The 13,374-nt window shown below is 43.5% G+C and overlaps 1 pseudogene; it reads right to left on the bottom strand.

Moving 5' to 3' along the window:
• Positions 1 to 263: 263 nt before the first annotated feature.
• LOC109380926 (ADP-ribose pyrophosphatase, mitochondrial pseudogene) lies at positions 264 to 1,709 on the bottom strand (annotated as a pseudogene).
• Between the last annotated feature and the right edge of the window lie 11,665 nt (positions 1,710 to 13,374).

A 13,374-nucleotide genomic window follows, 5' to 3' on the forward strand; every position in this document is an offset into this window, starting at 1 on the left:
TCCAGTTGGAAAGCCAAAAAGCTTGTGATTCTGTTCCCCCATATTTGTCTAATATAGAGAGTGCCGAAAAATGTATACACATTTTAAGAGAGGAAAATACTGTATTAAGATTGTAACACTCAATATATACTGATAACAAAAGATGAATATAAGTCACGTTTGACTTCTGCTATTACAAGAGGTGCTCAAAGCGGTTACCATCAGCGTCCAGACACTTCTGATAGTGGCTAACTACTGTTTGAGCAACATTGACCAAAGTGCCCACTTGTATACATTTTTTTGGCACCCCTGGTATTATTCTCTGACACAAAGCCTTCATACTGTGTGAACAGTTTTAGAAATAATCACCAAAAAAAGTGACCCTCCCTGTCCTGTTCAGTGGGCGTTCTGGGCTCTTGGCTTCTTATCCACCCACGTTCATTTGAAGGCCTTTGGCTTACATGAGACTCGAAGCTGCTATCTATGGAAGTCAGGGTACACGTTCTCACGCCAGTGAGCACCTTGTTTCTCAGCCACAAGTTGTTAACTTGGGAGTGTCTGTCATAAAGCTTGAGTTTATCATTAATGTCCACCCATTTCACTTTCTTGGCATCATCACCAGCGTCCAGAGGAAGGTGTTCCATGACTTCACCTGTTTCATCATGGTAGTTCACAGCCTCTGTCTCTATCCACGCATTATCTGTGTTCCAAAGATCATCCACATAGCCTGTATAGACCACAAAATGTTCCTGGCTGAATAGTGTGTGCAGTTGTTTCTCCAGTTCCTGTGTTTCTGCTCTGGGTTTCTGTAAGGAGTTCATGGCTTCCTCACCCAATTCTCTCTTCGGTGTGGCACTGATCTTCTCTCTTGAATCCACCATCCTCCCTGGGATGGCCCATTCTCCACAGTCCTTCCTTTTGATGGCTACAAATTACAGGATGTTTTCCCCCAAAACAGGGTGGATAACTTTATTTCCCTTACTATCCTTTTTCCTCCAGGTTAAGATGGGATCTGCAGATAGGGACCCCAATGCCCCAAAAGCCCTCGGCCAACCAGCCCTGTCCAACCTGCAGGATTTCTAGGTCTACCATTTTCAACCTCATACAAACCATTCTGGCTCCTCCTCTCAACATATCCATCCTTTTCCTGAAACCTAGGACAGAAGTTCCTTTCGCTTACCAGGGGCTGGGCCAAGACAGAGCTGGCAGTGTACGCAACAGGCTTGTACCCTGGCCGCTCAACCAGTCAGCTGACATTCTCATGGGCGACCTGGCTTCGCTCTACTTTAGATACTTGGTATGGAGATATCCTGGCCTTCTTGTGGGGTCTCTCAGGAGTGCCATTTGAATCTGACATGATGAAATTTGGAGGAAACCATGTGAGGAAAGCTGGCTCCAACCCACTGAGATTTGGAGGAAGCTGCAGGGCCTGACTGCTACAGAGTACATGGTCAAAAGTGGCCACTGTCATGGTGAGGGACACAGTTGCTAAAGCCTTTGCCAGGTGGTATCCAGCCATCCACTGCCCAGCAGCCCACAAGGATTTCAGTTGCTCTCGGGTGGGGCTCTTCCAACCGCTACCCCAGGACCCAGGGGGGCCAATCGTGTAGTCCTGCCCGTGGGGGGCACACCACAAACCCCACCCAGCACCCCCATGGGAAGTCTTCACATTTTATTTTACATTGAAAGATTTCCACATCAGGAAGAGCTTTCAAATGCGAAGTGCTTGGGTGGAGAACACTGTCCAAACACCAGGAACAAAATTCACACACACCAACAAAAGTGATTTCTTGCTTACTGACCAGGGTTTCAGCCATTATGGATAGATTTAGTTCACTAGGTCTAGAACGGCTGTCTGGGAGAGGGCAGAGTGAATGTGTTGGGGTAGCAGGGTGGGAGACAAAATTCTTTGTTTGGGAGACTCAAAGCCTGGAGAGTGTGACTGGAAGGGGAAGGAGTGCTCACTTGGTGCACCGGGCATGGTCCTGGTGAGAAATCCATGAAGTGTAATGCGTGTGGTGTGGAAGATGGTTTCAAACCTTGGGCTCTTCATTCACTAGCTGAGTGGCTTTGACAAGTTATTTTATCTTTCTTTTCAAAGGAGTATTGGTTACAGCATGCCAGGTGCTGTGTCAAGCACAAAAGCTTGTACTCAGGGCTGGCCAACGTGACCTCTGCTCTTAAAGGATTCTGGTTGGGGAGGCAGCACTTACATGACAAAATAGAACTAACACTGGAAGGACAGTGCCAGGTAACCCTTAAGAATTGAACACAATCAGGTTCAAATCCCAGCTTCCCAGCCTTAAGTGGGACCTTCTTGGGCAGTTACTTAAGCTCATTTCAGTGTCTTTTTTGTGTGACATGTAAATAGAAACGTTTCTCTTTATAGGGTTGTGACAAGTGGGATGTAAAGCAGTTAGCACAGTATCTGCCCTACCGTACATACTAAAAAAAATGCGAGTTGTCGTTATTATAGTTACCACTAACTTTTTGACCCTGCACCTTGAAAACTGTGTAGATTAGGACAGGAAAGTTGAAATAATTATGGGGAGTGAGTAGCTCACATAGGTCAAACAACCTATGATTTCTTCTTTTGGAGAAATTCAGGCTGAGAAATAACAGCATCTAGGTCCTGAAATGATAAATAATGAGAAGAAGAAGTACAGATTCAGTCATTGTATCTAAGAAAACAAATCCTAGGGAGAGATATCTTAACATTTGAAACAGATAGTTTTAGGACAAATGGAGTGCTGTATACTCTAATTGAAACCCAAAGGGTATTTCACATTTCCCTAAGTTTATTCCATGTTGCTCTAGTCCTATGAGAAAGAAGTTTAAGGAGTAGCCATTTGATAGTCAAATATATTTTGGGAAATTCTACATATTTCACCACCCTCCCTTAAAAATCCTGGATTCACATTAGTGTTTTAAATGTCCTGTGAATTCCAGTAAAAATAAAACTAATCACCCCTAAACTGTTTCATTCTGTTTTATGTGGTATTTTGCAAACTACCTGACCAGACAATGCTTTTATGCAGTGGCTGGTATTATTCTAGGAGTGTACTTCCTCAAGTTTAGAAAAGTTTCAGAATGTGTGTGTGTGCTTGGGGGTAGATCTCTAACCATTTAAACCCTCATCACTGTGGAAGGCAGCTACCAAATACCCACCTATCACCCTTATAAAGAACTCTAAACCAAATGAGCCAGGCTTCCAGAAGGCTTGAAACCCAGAAAGAGCTGGGACTATAGAGAACAAAATGGTAGAAAAGGACTGAGAACAGAGAAATATGAGACCTGGTCATCATTAACCACCACCACCACCACCACCATCATCATCATCGTTATTGAAAATTTGCTGTGTGCACTGTATAAGGTACCACGGGAAAAGAAAGATGATTATTAAGAGACACAGGCCCAGCTCTGTAATTCATGTCTTCTTATGGTGGCATTTTTGCAATCATGGAATTCTTATTCCTCTGAGCTGCCCGGAAATGTATTAGGAAAATCACTGATGTGAAAACACAAACATTTTGGAAGAACACACTTGTAAACCTCTCATATTATTATTTCCAAGGATCATAATCTAACTCATAAGAAATAAATGAAGCAGAAGTATTGGGTCTGGTTTGAGCCCCATCATAAGCTATGTAGCTTTGTGTCTGCTACTTGGCTTCTCTGGGTCTTGGTTCCTTACTATAAAAGGAATCGATTGGCCTCTGTTATCTATAAAGGTCCTTCTGGCTTTAACATTTTATGATTCTAGAATCTATGAAAATCTCATTATTGGAAGGCCAAGGTCACTTTTTAGACCTTGATGAATAAAAAAGACCAGGTATTCAAATATAAACGACCAGATGCTCAGGGGGCAAAAGACGCTTGAGGAAAGCAAGGGTGCAGGGAAGGCATAGTGTGTCAAGTACAATGCAGAAATACAATGGGCCAGAGAATAATTCATAGAACACCTGGAAAGGGACATCAAAACCAGTAATGAGGGGTTTTGTTTTGTTTTTAGCATCATCAAAGAGAATATGTCAGTTAAATCAGACCATTTGATGATCATGGTGCAAAAGGTGCCCTAAGGGAAGGAATTGAAATACTATAGTAGAGACTAAAATAATTATTTTCTGTGGCACCACTGAGGAAATTCTCTTTCCTAAATTGTCTTCTGAGGCAGACAAACAAACAGAGCTAGGCACAAAGAATGTTCCGGTCCCATCCATGAGAAAGACCAAAAGAAACTATAGGCACAATCAGAGAATAAATTTTTGACCTATCACTCTGAACTATACCTGAGTCATAGACTGTGTATATGATCCCCATTTTATAAAAAATATTGGAGGACTGAGTGGGGATGGGGAGGCCCAGGGTGATTATAGGACCCCAGCAGTGCAAGAACCCCTAACCATCTTTTCAGCCTCTCTTTGGGAAGCAGGAACAAGTGGTATCCAGCAAATTGGATTATCATTTATTATCCAGCTTTTCTTAAAATTATGCTAAGATTCAACTTCTAAAAGAAATCTGGAAGGAAAGCCGAGAAAAGCTTTTCTCTTCTCTTTAAGGTGATAATACTGATAATAAAAATCAACAATGAAATAACTACCATTTACTAAGCATTTTCCATGTGCCACTATGTGACAAATGGGTTTGCCCAGGTTTACTGCCCAGCCACTTTTTGGTTTGTTGATCTTGGGAAAGTTTTTAAACTCCTTTGGGTCTCAGTTTTCTCATCTAGAACTAATAATGAAATGTATGTTGTAGGGTCGATATGAGATAATTCATTTAAAGAGCTTAGAATAATGCCTGGTCCATAGTAAGACCTCAACAAATATTAGCTATTACAACTATTATTATCAATAACTTTACATTTACTATTCTAATTATCAAATGCCCTGTGAGTCAGGCATATATACTAATAACACCAATTAACAGATTGAGGACATTGCAGTTCATAGAAGTTAAATAATTTGCCCAAGGTCACACAGCTGGTTACTGGTATATGTTTCAGAATTCAAAAGGCTTGACAGTAATAAACTTGTATTTTATTGATAGTCTAAATGCATGTTGAATTTGATTTTACCTGGCAAATGGCACCATTTTATGATAACTATAAAATAGTTTGAGTTATATGAAGATGGTTCTGCTATCAGCAGAAGAGGTTTGGAGCGAGATGACAAAACCATTAGCAACCTATTGTAGGAACGCAATTGTAAAGAGAAAATGCCCTGAACCATGGGCCAGTTCAGACTAGAAAGACAAGTCAGAAAGGCACCCTGGAATGGAAGAGGAGGCCTGAAGAGAAGGGAGAGTCAAAGATCACCCATTTTAATCCTAAAGGATCCTAAAAGATGGTGGTGATGGACAAAAATAGTGAGGTCAGAGGACAGTTGGCAACAAGGAGTTCACCTTTAGGGGGATGGGGCATGGGATCAATCCTTTGGAAACACGAGATTCTGCCACTGACACCTCTGTGCCTCACGTTCTTCTATAAAATGAGGCAGTAATCTAGAATTAATCCTTTGCACTCCTTCCAGCTTCCTAGAGAAAGCACGTAAATGAAATAGAGGAAATAGATGGAAGATTTCGGGGATTAAAGAGTCAGTGAGTGATCAAGTATTGGGTCTGGTTTTGAAGTAAAAGAGAAAACTAGGGCAGTGGTTGACTTTTTAAAGATTTACAGAAAACTGTGCCTTTTAAGAAATGACTTAGGCAGGATAATTAATACAGCCATATGTAGAATGGAAGCTATCTACTAATTAACCTAAAGTAAAGTAATGTAAATATAAAGTAAAATGTGAAACAACAAAAGTTAAATGGCCTTTGTTTATAGAGGAGACAAACTTCAGTGTGTTGGGTGTGATGTTGGGTGTGATGTGAAGATGTTAGAACAGTCCAGCTGCCCCCCAAATTTCTTCCTGACCGTCTGAAAATACTGCCTGGATTTACACCATTAAAATAAAACCTTTCAAATGTAGTTTGTATCGTAAAATGTACATTTATTTCACATTCAACTGTCGTCAGGCTTTCCAGTGAATTAGTGTAGCAGGCTGACAACTAGCTAAGAACAGTCAACTGAGGGGAACGATTTGAAGGGGGAGGAGAAAAGGTTCCTTTTAATATCCGTGGCATTGCTCAAGTCGGTCAGTTCAGCAGCATGTGGGCACCTGTTCTGCTCCAGATACTGAGTTCTAGAGATAAAAAGATAAGGAAATCGTGGTTTGTTGCCTCAAGAGGCTTATAGTTCAGAGAGTAGACCGCGTGAAGTTCATTGTGTTCGGAGTTTTGAACAGTGGGACCAGGGACTCAGAAAGGAAAGATGAAAGAACAAAGAAGAGTCTCTTCCATCACACGTTTGTTGAAGGATTGGACACTCCATTAGAGGAAGGCCTTTTCTTGGTCCCACTGAGTTCCCCTAAGAAACTATCAAAATGTAAGCTGGTAGGTTTGATCCTCTGTAGCCTGAGGAATGACAGATAACTCAAATGCCTTTAATCCAACCATTTTTGGTCCTTTGAATTTAAATTAGTAATATTTGACTGTATTGGACTTGTAAACTACATTGTTGGCTATAAAATACATGTCCATTGCTCATTTTTCATGCCCCCCTCCTGTCTTAGGACTTCACAGGATGCACAGCAGGATTGCTGACACTGGTGGTAGAGCAGGAAATGTAGAGGAATGGGAGCTAGAAGGATAACTGAGAACTTCCTTTAATAGCAGACCAGACGAGCACCATATTTTCACAAGTGGTATTTGACAAGCATCCTAAGACATAGCTTCTAGTAGTGGAGGTTACTCAATTATGGCTTAAAAAGCTTTGGAGGACCAGTTCTGGCTCTGGTCCTGTGTACTACCTGAATAGGCACAGGAAATCATAGTAATATTTATTGTAGACTGACTATATGCCAGGTACCATGCCATGTTTTTTACCTGTAAAAATGTTTAATTCTCACAACAACCCATTGAGGTGGATTCTATCATTTTTTCCTATTTTATAGATAAGAAAACTTAAACACAAATAAGTTCAAGGTCATATAGCTTAACATTTGTCAAAGCAGGAATTTGAATACGGGTAGTCAAACTCTAGTGCCCATGTTTAACTACCATGATACTCCAGTAACCTAAGTCTCTTAGGCCTCACTTCCCTCACTTAAAAACAGGCAAGTTGGGCCAGGCAATATCTAGATTTCTTTCTGGCTTTATGATTCTAATTGTATGAATGACATCTCTACTTAATGGAGTTAGGGCAATCTGTGTTTCTGAGTAGTCTGTCTTAGTGAACTGGAATCTAAAAACAAGTTTCTGAAATCTGGCCTTATTTCCTAGCCATCTCTTTCTTGTGTTTCAGTCAAGTAGGATCATATGATTCACTGTTCCACCAAAAATGCCCTTCCTCAATCTCCATTTATTAAAATCCTACTCATCTTTCAAAAGCCAGCTGAAATGCCACCTCCTCTAAGTAGCCATTCTCGGTTTTCAGAGATTTAGAGGGGAGGTGTATTAGACTGTATGGGATTGGAAGTTGGGAGAAATATCTGTGACAATGAAAGGAAAACATGTAGGATAGGATGAAGAAAAGGTAGAGGGAGACACATATAGAAAAAGTAGGAGAACTGTCAGCAGTATTGTGGGTGACCCACACTAGCAAAGTCTTCTCTGTGACAGGCAACAATAAAGCCACCCAAGTTATAGTCAGTGATGCCCAGCTAGTAGGTGTGAATTGAAAATTAAATGAGATAACATGTGAAATATGTAGCACAGTGTCCAGATGGGCAATAATATAATAGTTCTGAATTCCATTACCTACCATGGGAGTCTCTCATCTCTGTCATGCTGAAGAAGGCTGCCATCCTGCCCAGGAAGAAATAGGACCAGCAGAGGTAAGAAGAGACTCGGTGGGACACAGAGAGGTCAGGAGAAGGTATATGGGAACACAAAGAGAAAAAGGCGAGCCAGAGATAGAAAAGTAAGAGATGCAAAGAAAATGTAAGGGAATCATGGGAGAGAAGAAGATAAAAGGAGAAATGCAAGCAAAAACGCAAAGAAGGAAAGAAAGAGAAAAGGAATTCTGAGGCTTGGAAAGAAAAAGTTTGTGCTACTCTGCAGAATCAGACCTTGTGGAAGAGTCCCAGAGGTAACCATGTGTGACACCCAAGAGGTAACCAGGTGTAGCACCCAAGAGGTAACCAGGTGTAGCACCCAAGCCCGAGTGCCAGTGACTTGCCACTATGCTCTCAGATCCATTCTCCTTCCCCGGCTCTGATCTGTATAGTAGGAGTTCTGACCCCTACCCTCTGTCATCTTGTCCATTGGCTTCTCCTGCTTTCTACCACTGGGTGACCCTGAAGGTTTGGAGGAAGGAGTAAGCCAGGGGATTTCTTCCCGTCTCTGCTTTGGGAGGCATGTCCAGCAGTAGTTGCACTTCCTTCTTGGCTCCAGCTCCCAGTGGACAAGTCCTTCATGGTTCTGGCATCCTACTCCTCTTGTCCCTCCAGCCCTAGGGGAGGAGATGCATCCAGCAGTTGCTAATCTCAGGATTGTCTCACCATCCCTTGGTTGTACTTGTAGTTCTTTCAACATCTTTATAACTAAGTCACTTCATTAAATTATTATTATTGAATTATCTGAGAAAGAAAACTTTACTTTCATTTGGATTCACCCTCAGAATTCAAAGACAACTTTTCCAGTGGGACTGGAAGCAGCACATCTAGAGAGAAAGAAATCCAACCATCCCAAGAGTCAGGAATGGTCAGGGTCCACGTCTCCAGTGTTTGATTGGAGAGTGACACTAGCTGTCAGAGTTAAGGGACTCTTAGCCTAGAAATTATCTCTAAAATGGCTAGGTTCATGGCCACTCATATCTATTCCTTCATGATTTACTATATTGACATTGATCACCTCAAGGCTTAGCTTGAAGAACACCGGAGTTTTATTTCTTCCAGAGTTATTTATTATTTTTAATACTTTTTAATTTTTCAATTACAGTTGACTTGCAATATTATATTAGTTTCAAGTGTACAACATAGTGATTAACCATTTATGTAACTTATGAGGTGATCACCCCGATAAGTCTAGTACCCATCTGACACCATACAGTTATTATAACATGATTAACTATATTCCTTATGCTATACTTGACGTCATCATGACTATTTTGTAAATACCAATTTGTACTTCTTAATCCCTTCCTTTTTTACCCATCACCCCAACCCCCCTCCCATCTGGCAACCCTCAAAATGTTCTCTTTATCTATGAGTTTGCTTCTGTTTTGTTTGCTTGTTTATTTTGTTCTTTAGATTCTACATATAAATGCAATCATATGGCATTGTCTTCGTCTGATTTACTCCACTCACCATAATACCCTCTAGGTCCATCCATGTTGTTGCAGATTGCAAGATTTCATTCTTTTTTACTGCTGAGTAATATTCCAGTATATATATGTACCACCTCTTCTTTATCCATTCATCCATTGATGGACACCCAGGTTGCCTCCATATCTTGGCTATTGTAAATAATGCTGCAATAAAGCATACACACGTCCATTCAAAGTAGTGTTTTGGGTGATTCTTCTGCTTCTCCTCCTCCTTCTTCAAGAAGTCCCTTTAAACATCTCTTGTAATACTGGTTTGGTGGTAGTGAACTCCTTTAGCTTTTTCATGTTTGGGAAGTTCTTTATCTCTCCTTTGATTCCAAATGATAGCTTTGTTGGGTAGAGTAATCATGGTTGTAGGTCCTTGTTTTTGTTTCTGGTTTGTTTTTTTTAAGATTTTTATTGGAGAACAGTGTGTTTTTCCAGGATCCCTCAACTCTGAGTCAAGTAGTCATTTCAATCTAGATATGGAGGGCACAGCTCATTGGCCCATTCAGGGATCAAACTGGCAAACTTGGCGTTATGAGCACTGCGTTCTAACCAACTGAGCTAACCAGCCACCCCAAGTAGGTCCTTGGTTTTCATCACTGATATTTCATGCCCATCCCTTCTGGCCTGTAAAGTTTCTGTTGAGAAATCAGCTGACATCCTTATGGGAGCTCCCTTGTAGGTAACTCACTGCTTTTCTCTTGCTGCTTTTAAGATTCTCTCTTAGTCTTTAACCTTGGCATTTTAAATATAATGTGTCTTGATGTGGGCTTCTTTGGGTTCATCTTGTTTGGGACTTTCTGTACTTCCTGGGCTTGTATGTCTATTTCCTTTATTAGGTTAGAAAAGTCATTATTTCTTCAAACAGGTTTTCAATTCCTTGTTCTCTCTCTTCTCCTTCTGATCCTCCTATGATGAGAATGTTGGTATACTTGATGTTATCCCCGAGGCTCCTTAAACTCCTTATTTTTCTTTGGATTTTTTTTTCTTTTTTGCTGTTCTGATTGGGTGCTTCCTGCTACCTTACCTTTGAAATCACTGATTCAGTCCTCTGCTTCATCTAATCTACTGTTGATCCCCTCTAATGTATTCTTCATTTCAGTTACTGTATTCTTCATTTCAGTTACTGTATTCTTCATTTCTGACTGGTTCTTTTTTATATTTTCTAGCTCCATTTTTCTGTTTCCTATCTCTTTGTTGAAGTTCTCACTGAGATCATTGAGCATCTTTGTAATTAGCGTTTTGAACTCTGCATCTGGTAGATGGCTTGTCTTCATTTTGTTTAGTTCTTTTTTCTGGAACTTTGTTCTGTTCTTTTATTTGGGATATATTTCTTAGTTTCCCCATTTTGACTGCCTCCCTGTGTTTGTTTCTATGTATTAGGTAGAGCTGCTATGTCTCCTGGTTTTAGTAGAGTGGCCTTATGTAATAAATCCTGTGGGGTCCAGTGGCTTAGTCTCCCTGGTCACTTGAGCCAGGTACTCCAGGTGTGTCTCTTGTGTGGGTTGTTTGTGCCCTCCTGTTGTAGTTGAGCCTTGGTTGCTGTTGACATGTCAGTGGGAGGAATTAAACCTCAGGCTGATTGGTTGTAAGAACTGACCGTAACTACAGTGGAGGAGCTGTTGTGCAGGGCACTGACCATATGGAGCAGAATTCGCTTTAGCAGGACTCTGGTGCTTGCCCAGTCTGCCCTTTGGGTGTGTCATCTGAGGAGGCAGCTGGGTGGTGAACCGGCTTGGTCAAAGCCAGTCACTGTGCTGGCCCTGGGAGGGGTCCAGCAACAGGCCAAGTTCAGGCGCAACTGGTGCCCTGCCCGGGGCCACCCAGAATGAGCCACAAAGCAATCTGCAGATGGTTGCCACCCGAGCTGGGCTTGGAGGAGCCTGGGAGAGGCCATGCCTTGAACAGAGGCCAATTGCTGCCAATGCCAGGCTTGGGGATACTCAGCGAGAGGTATGGAGCACAATGAGGCCAGATGCTGCTTGTCTGGAGTTTATGAACCTTTGAGAGATTTTAGGAAAATACAAAACATGAGCCAAGACAGGCCATTTGTATGGAAAAGCCACTGGACATGGCTTGGGTGGGCCTGCAAGTTGGGTGGGCCAGGGTCTCAGGGAATTCCCCAGGGCAGGGCAAACGGTGTTAGCCAGGTTGATGAAGACTTAGATATGGCGCCTACCTGTGTCTGCATGCTGGGAGTGGGGAGGGCTCAGCAAGGAGCAATGGATTCAGCCAGCACTTCCGTTTGGGAGAAAGCCGTCCCTCCAGCCTTCACCCTGAAGCCTGACAATTCAGTTCCTCTCCATATGTCCTTGGTGCCTTTTAAGCTGCTTCCCCCCAGTGCTGGAGCTCAGAGCACGTGAGTCTGTAAGTCTGTGCATGGGCCCTATAAGAGGAATGTGTGGGTCTCCAGCAGCCCTCTGCCTCACTCAGCAACAATCTCTGCTGGTTTTCACAGCCAGAAGTTATGGGGACTTATTTTCTCAGCACTGGAACCCTGGGCTGGGGAGCCTGGTGTGGGCTGAGACCACTTGCTCCTCAGGGGGACCTCTGCAGCCGATATATCCCTCCCGATTTTTAACTACCACACACAGGTGTGGCACCAACCCATTCTGTGTCTCTGCCCCTTCTATCAGTCTTAAGGTGGCTTCTTCTGTATGTCCTCAGTTGTAGGTTCTGTTCAGCTAGACTTCAAGCAATTCTCAACGATGGTTATTCTGTAGTTCAGTTATAATTTTGATGTGGTCATGAGAGAATACAAGCACACTGTTTACCTACTCTGCCAGCTTGACCAGAAATCTCTCTCAGGGTTATTAATTGCCCATTATGGGCATAGAGGGCACATAGCTAGGTGTGCCGGGGAGAAGACACAGAGAGAGGGAGAAACAGAGGGCATTCTCAGTTTTTGGAAGCATTCGCTTTTTTGCATGATGAGGTTCGTGAACTATCAGGAGGCCCTCTTGATAAAGACTCCAGATGTTCAGAGACAATTTTATTCTTACAGAGTTCATCTCTTCCATCTCCAGAGCCCTGTTAAAACCAGGCTCCTGTTCTTACTTAAGGAATCCACAGACACAGAGTAGGCACAAACCCTCAAGCCAGACTGATGCCAGCCAGGAGGGGGTATTCTGAGTGAGGATGGGGGAGGCTACACAGAGATGGTAGACAAGCTGAGACTGAGGGTTTGGCAGGTGGAGGTTGCTATCGGGTTTTCTGGTTTCCTGGCAGAGAACAGAGCAGGAAGGAAATCAATTGTGAAGGGACAGAGGCATCTAAGGTGTTGTCTGTAGACAAGGGTAACAGGGGTGACAGTTGGGCAGTAGAAAGGAGACTGAAAGGCGGAGGCCCAGCCATGGAAGATTTGAACACTAAGGAATTGGGGTTTGAAGACACGAGGAGTCATCCGAGGATCTTGAGCATCATGTGGCACGGTCACTTCTGGGATGGCAACTTTGAATGCTGCGCGAGGGACAGATTACAAGCAGAGAAGCTGGATGCAGGGGAAGGAACTGTGAACTCCCTGGGATAGCTTATACAGGAAGCCTCGGTTTGACCATCGCCAAAGGGGCATATTAACATTTGAGCTGCTTTTCTATCCATTAAAGGGCAAGCTTCCTCTGTCTGCGCGGAGGGGAAAAAGTGCCCCATCTAAGTCTGGGTGACACGAAATCCTTAGCCTCAGAAGTTTCGAATTTCTCCTTGCCAAGGTCGGGCCCCTACAGGTGGGTAATTGCGAGCCCTGGGCCAACGTGTGGCTCCACGGCGGCCCTTGGCAGCCGCTGTGGCTCGTCCCCCTGCGGGCCCGGGCTCCGCCGGTGGCCGTGCCGGGCAGGGCGCTCCCGGAGTTGCGCGGCGGCTGTTCGAGGAGGCCGGGCAGGCGGCGGCGAGAGGCTGTGCCCCAGTTTGTGGCCAATCAGGGAGTGCGGGCTGTGCCCCGAGCCGGGCAGCAATGCGTAAACAAACCCACGACAACTCCTCCGCCCCCTCGGCGCGCTCGCCTTGCGCCCGCCGCCGCCGCCGCCGCCGCCCGCTCCGCTCTC

This window comes from Hipposideros armiger, unplaced genomic scaffold (genome assembly GCF_001890085.2).
Source record: "Hipposideros armiger isolate ML-2016 unplaced genomic scaffold, ASM189008v1 scaffold_42, whole genome shotgun sequence".
Lineage (NCBI taxonomy): Eukaryota > Metazoa > Chordata > Mammalia > Chiroptera > Hipposideridae > Hipposideros > Hipposideros armiger.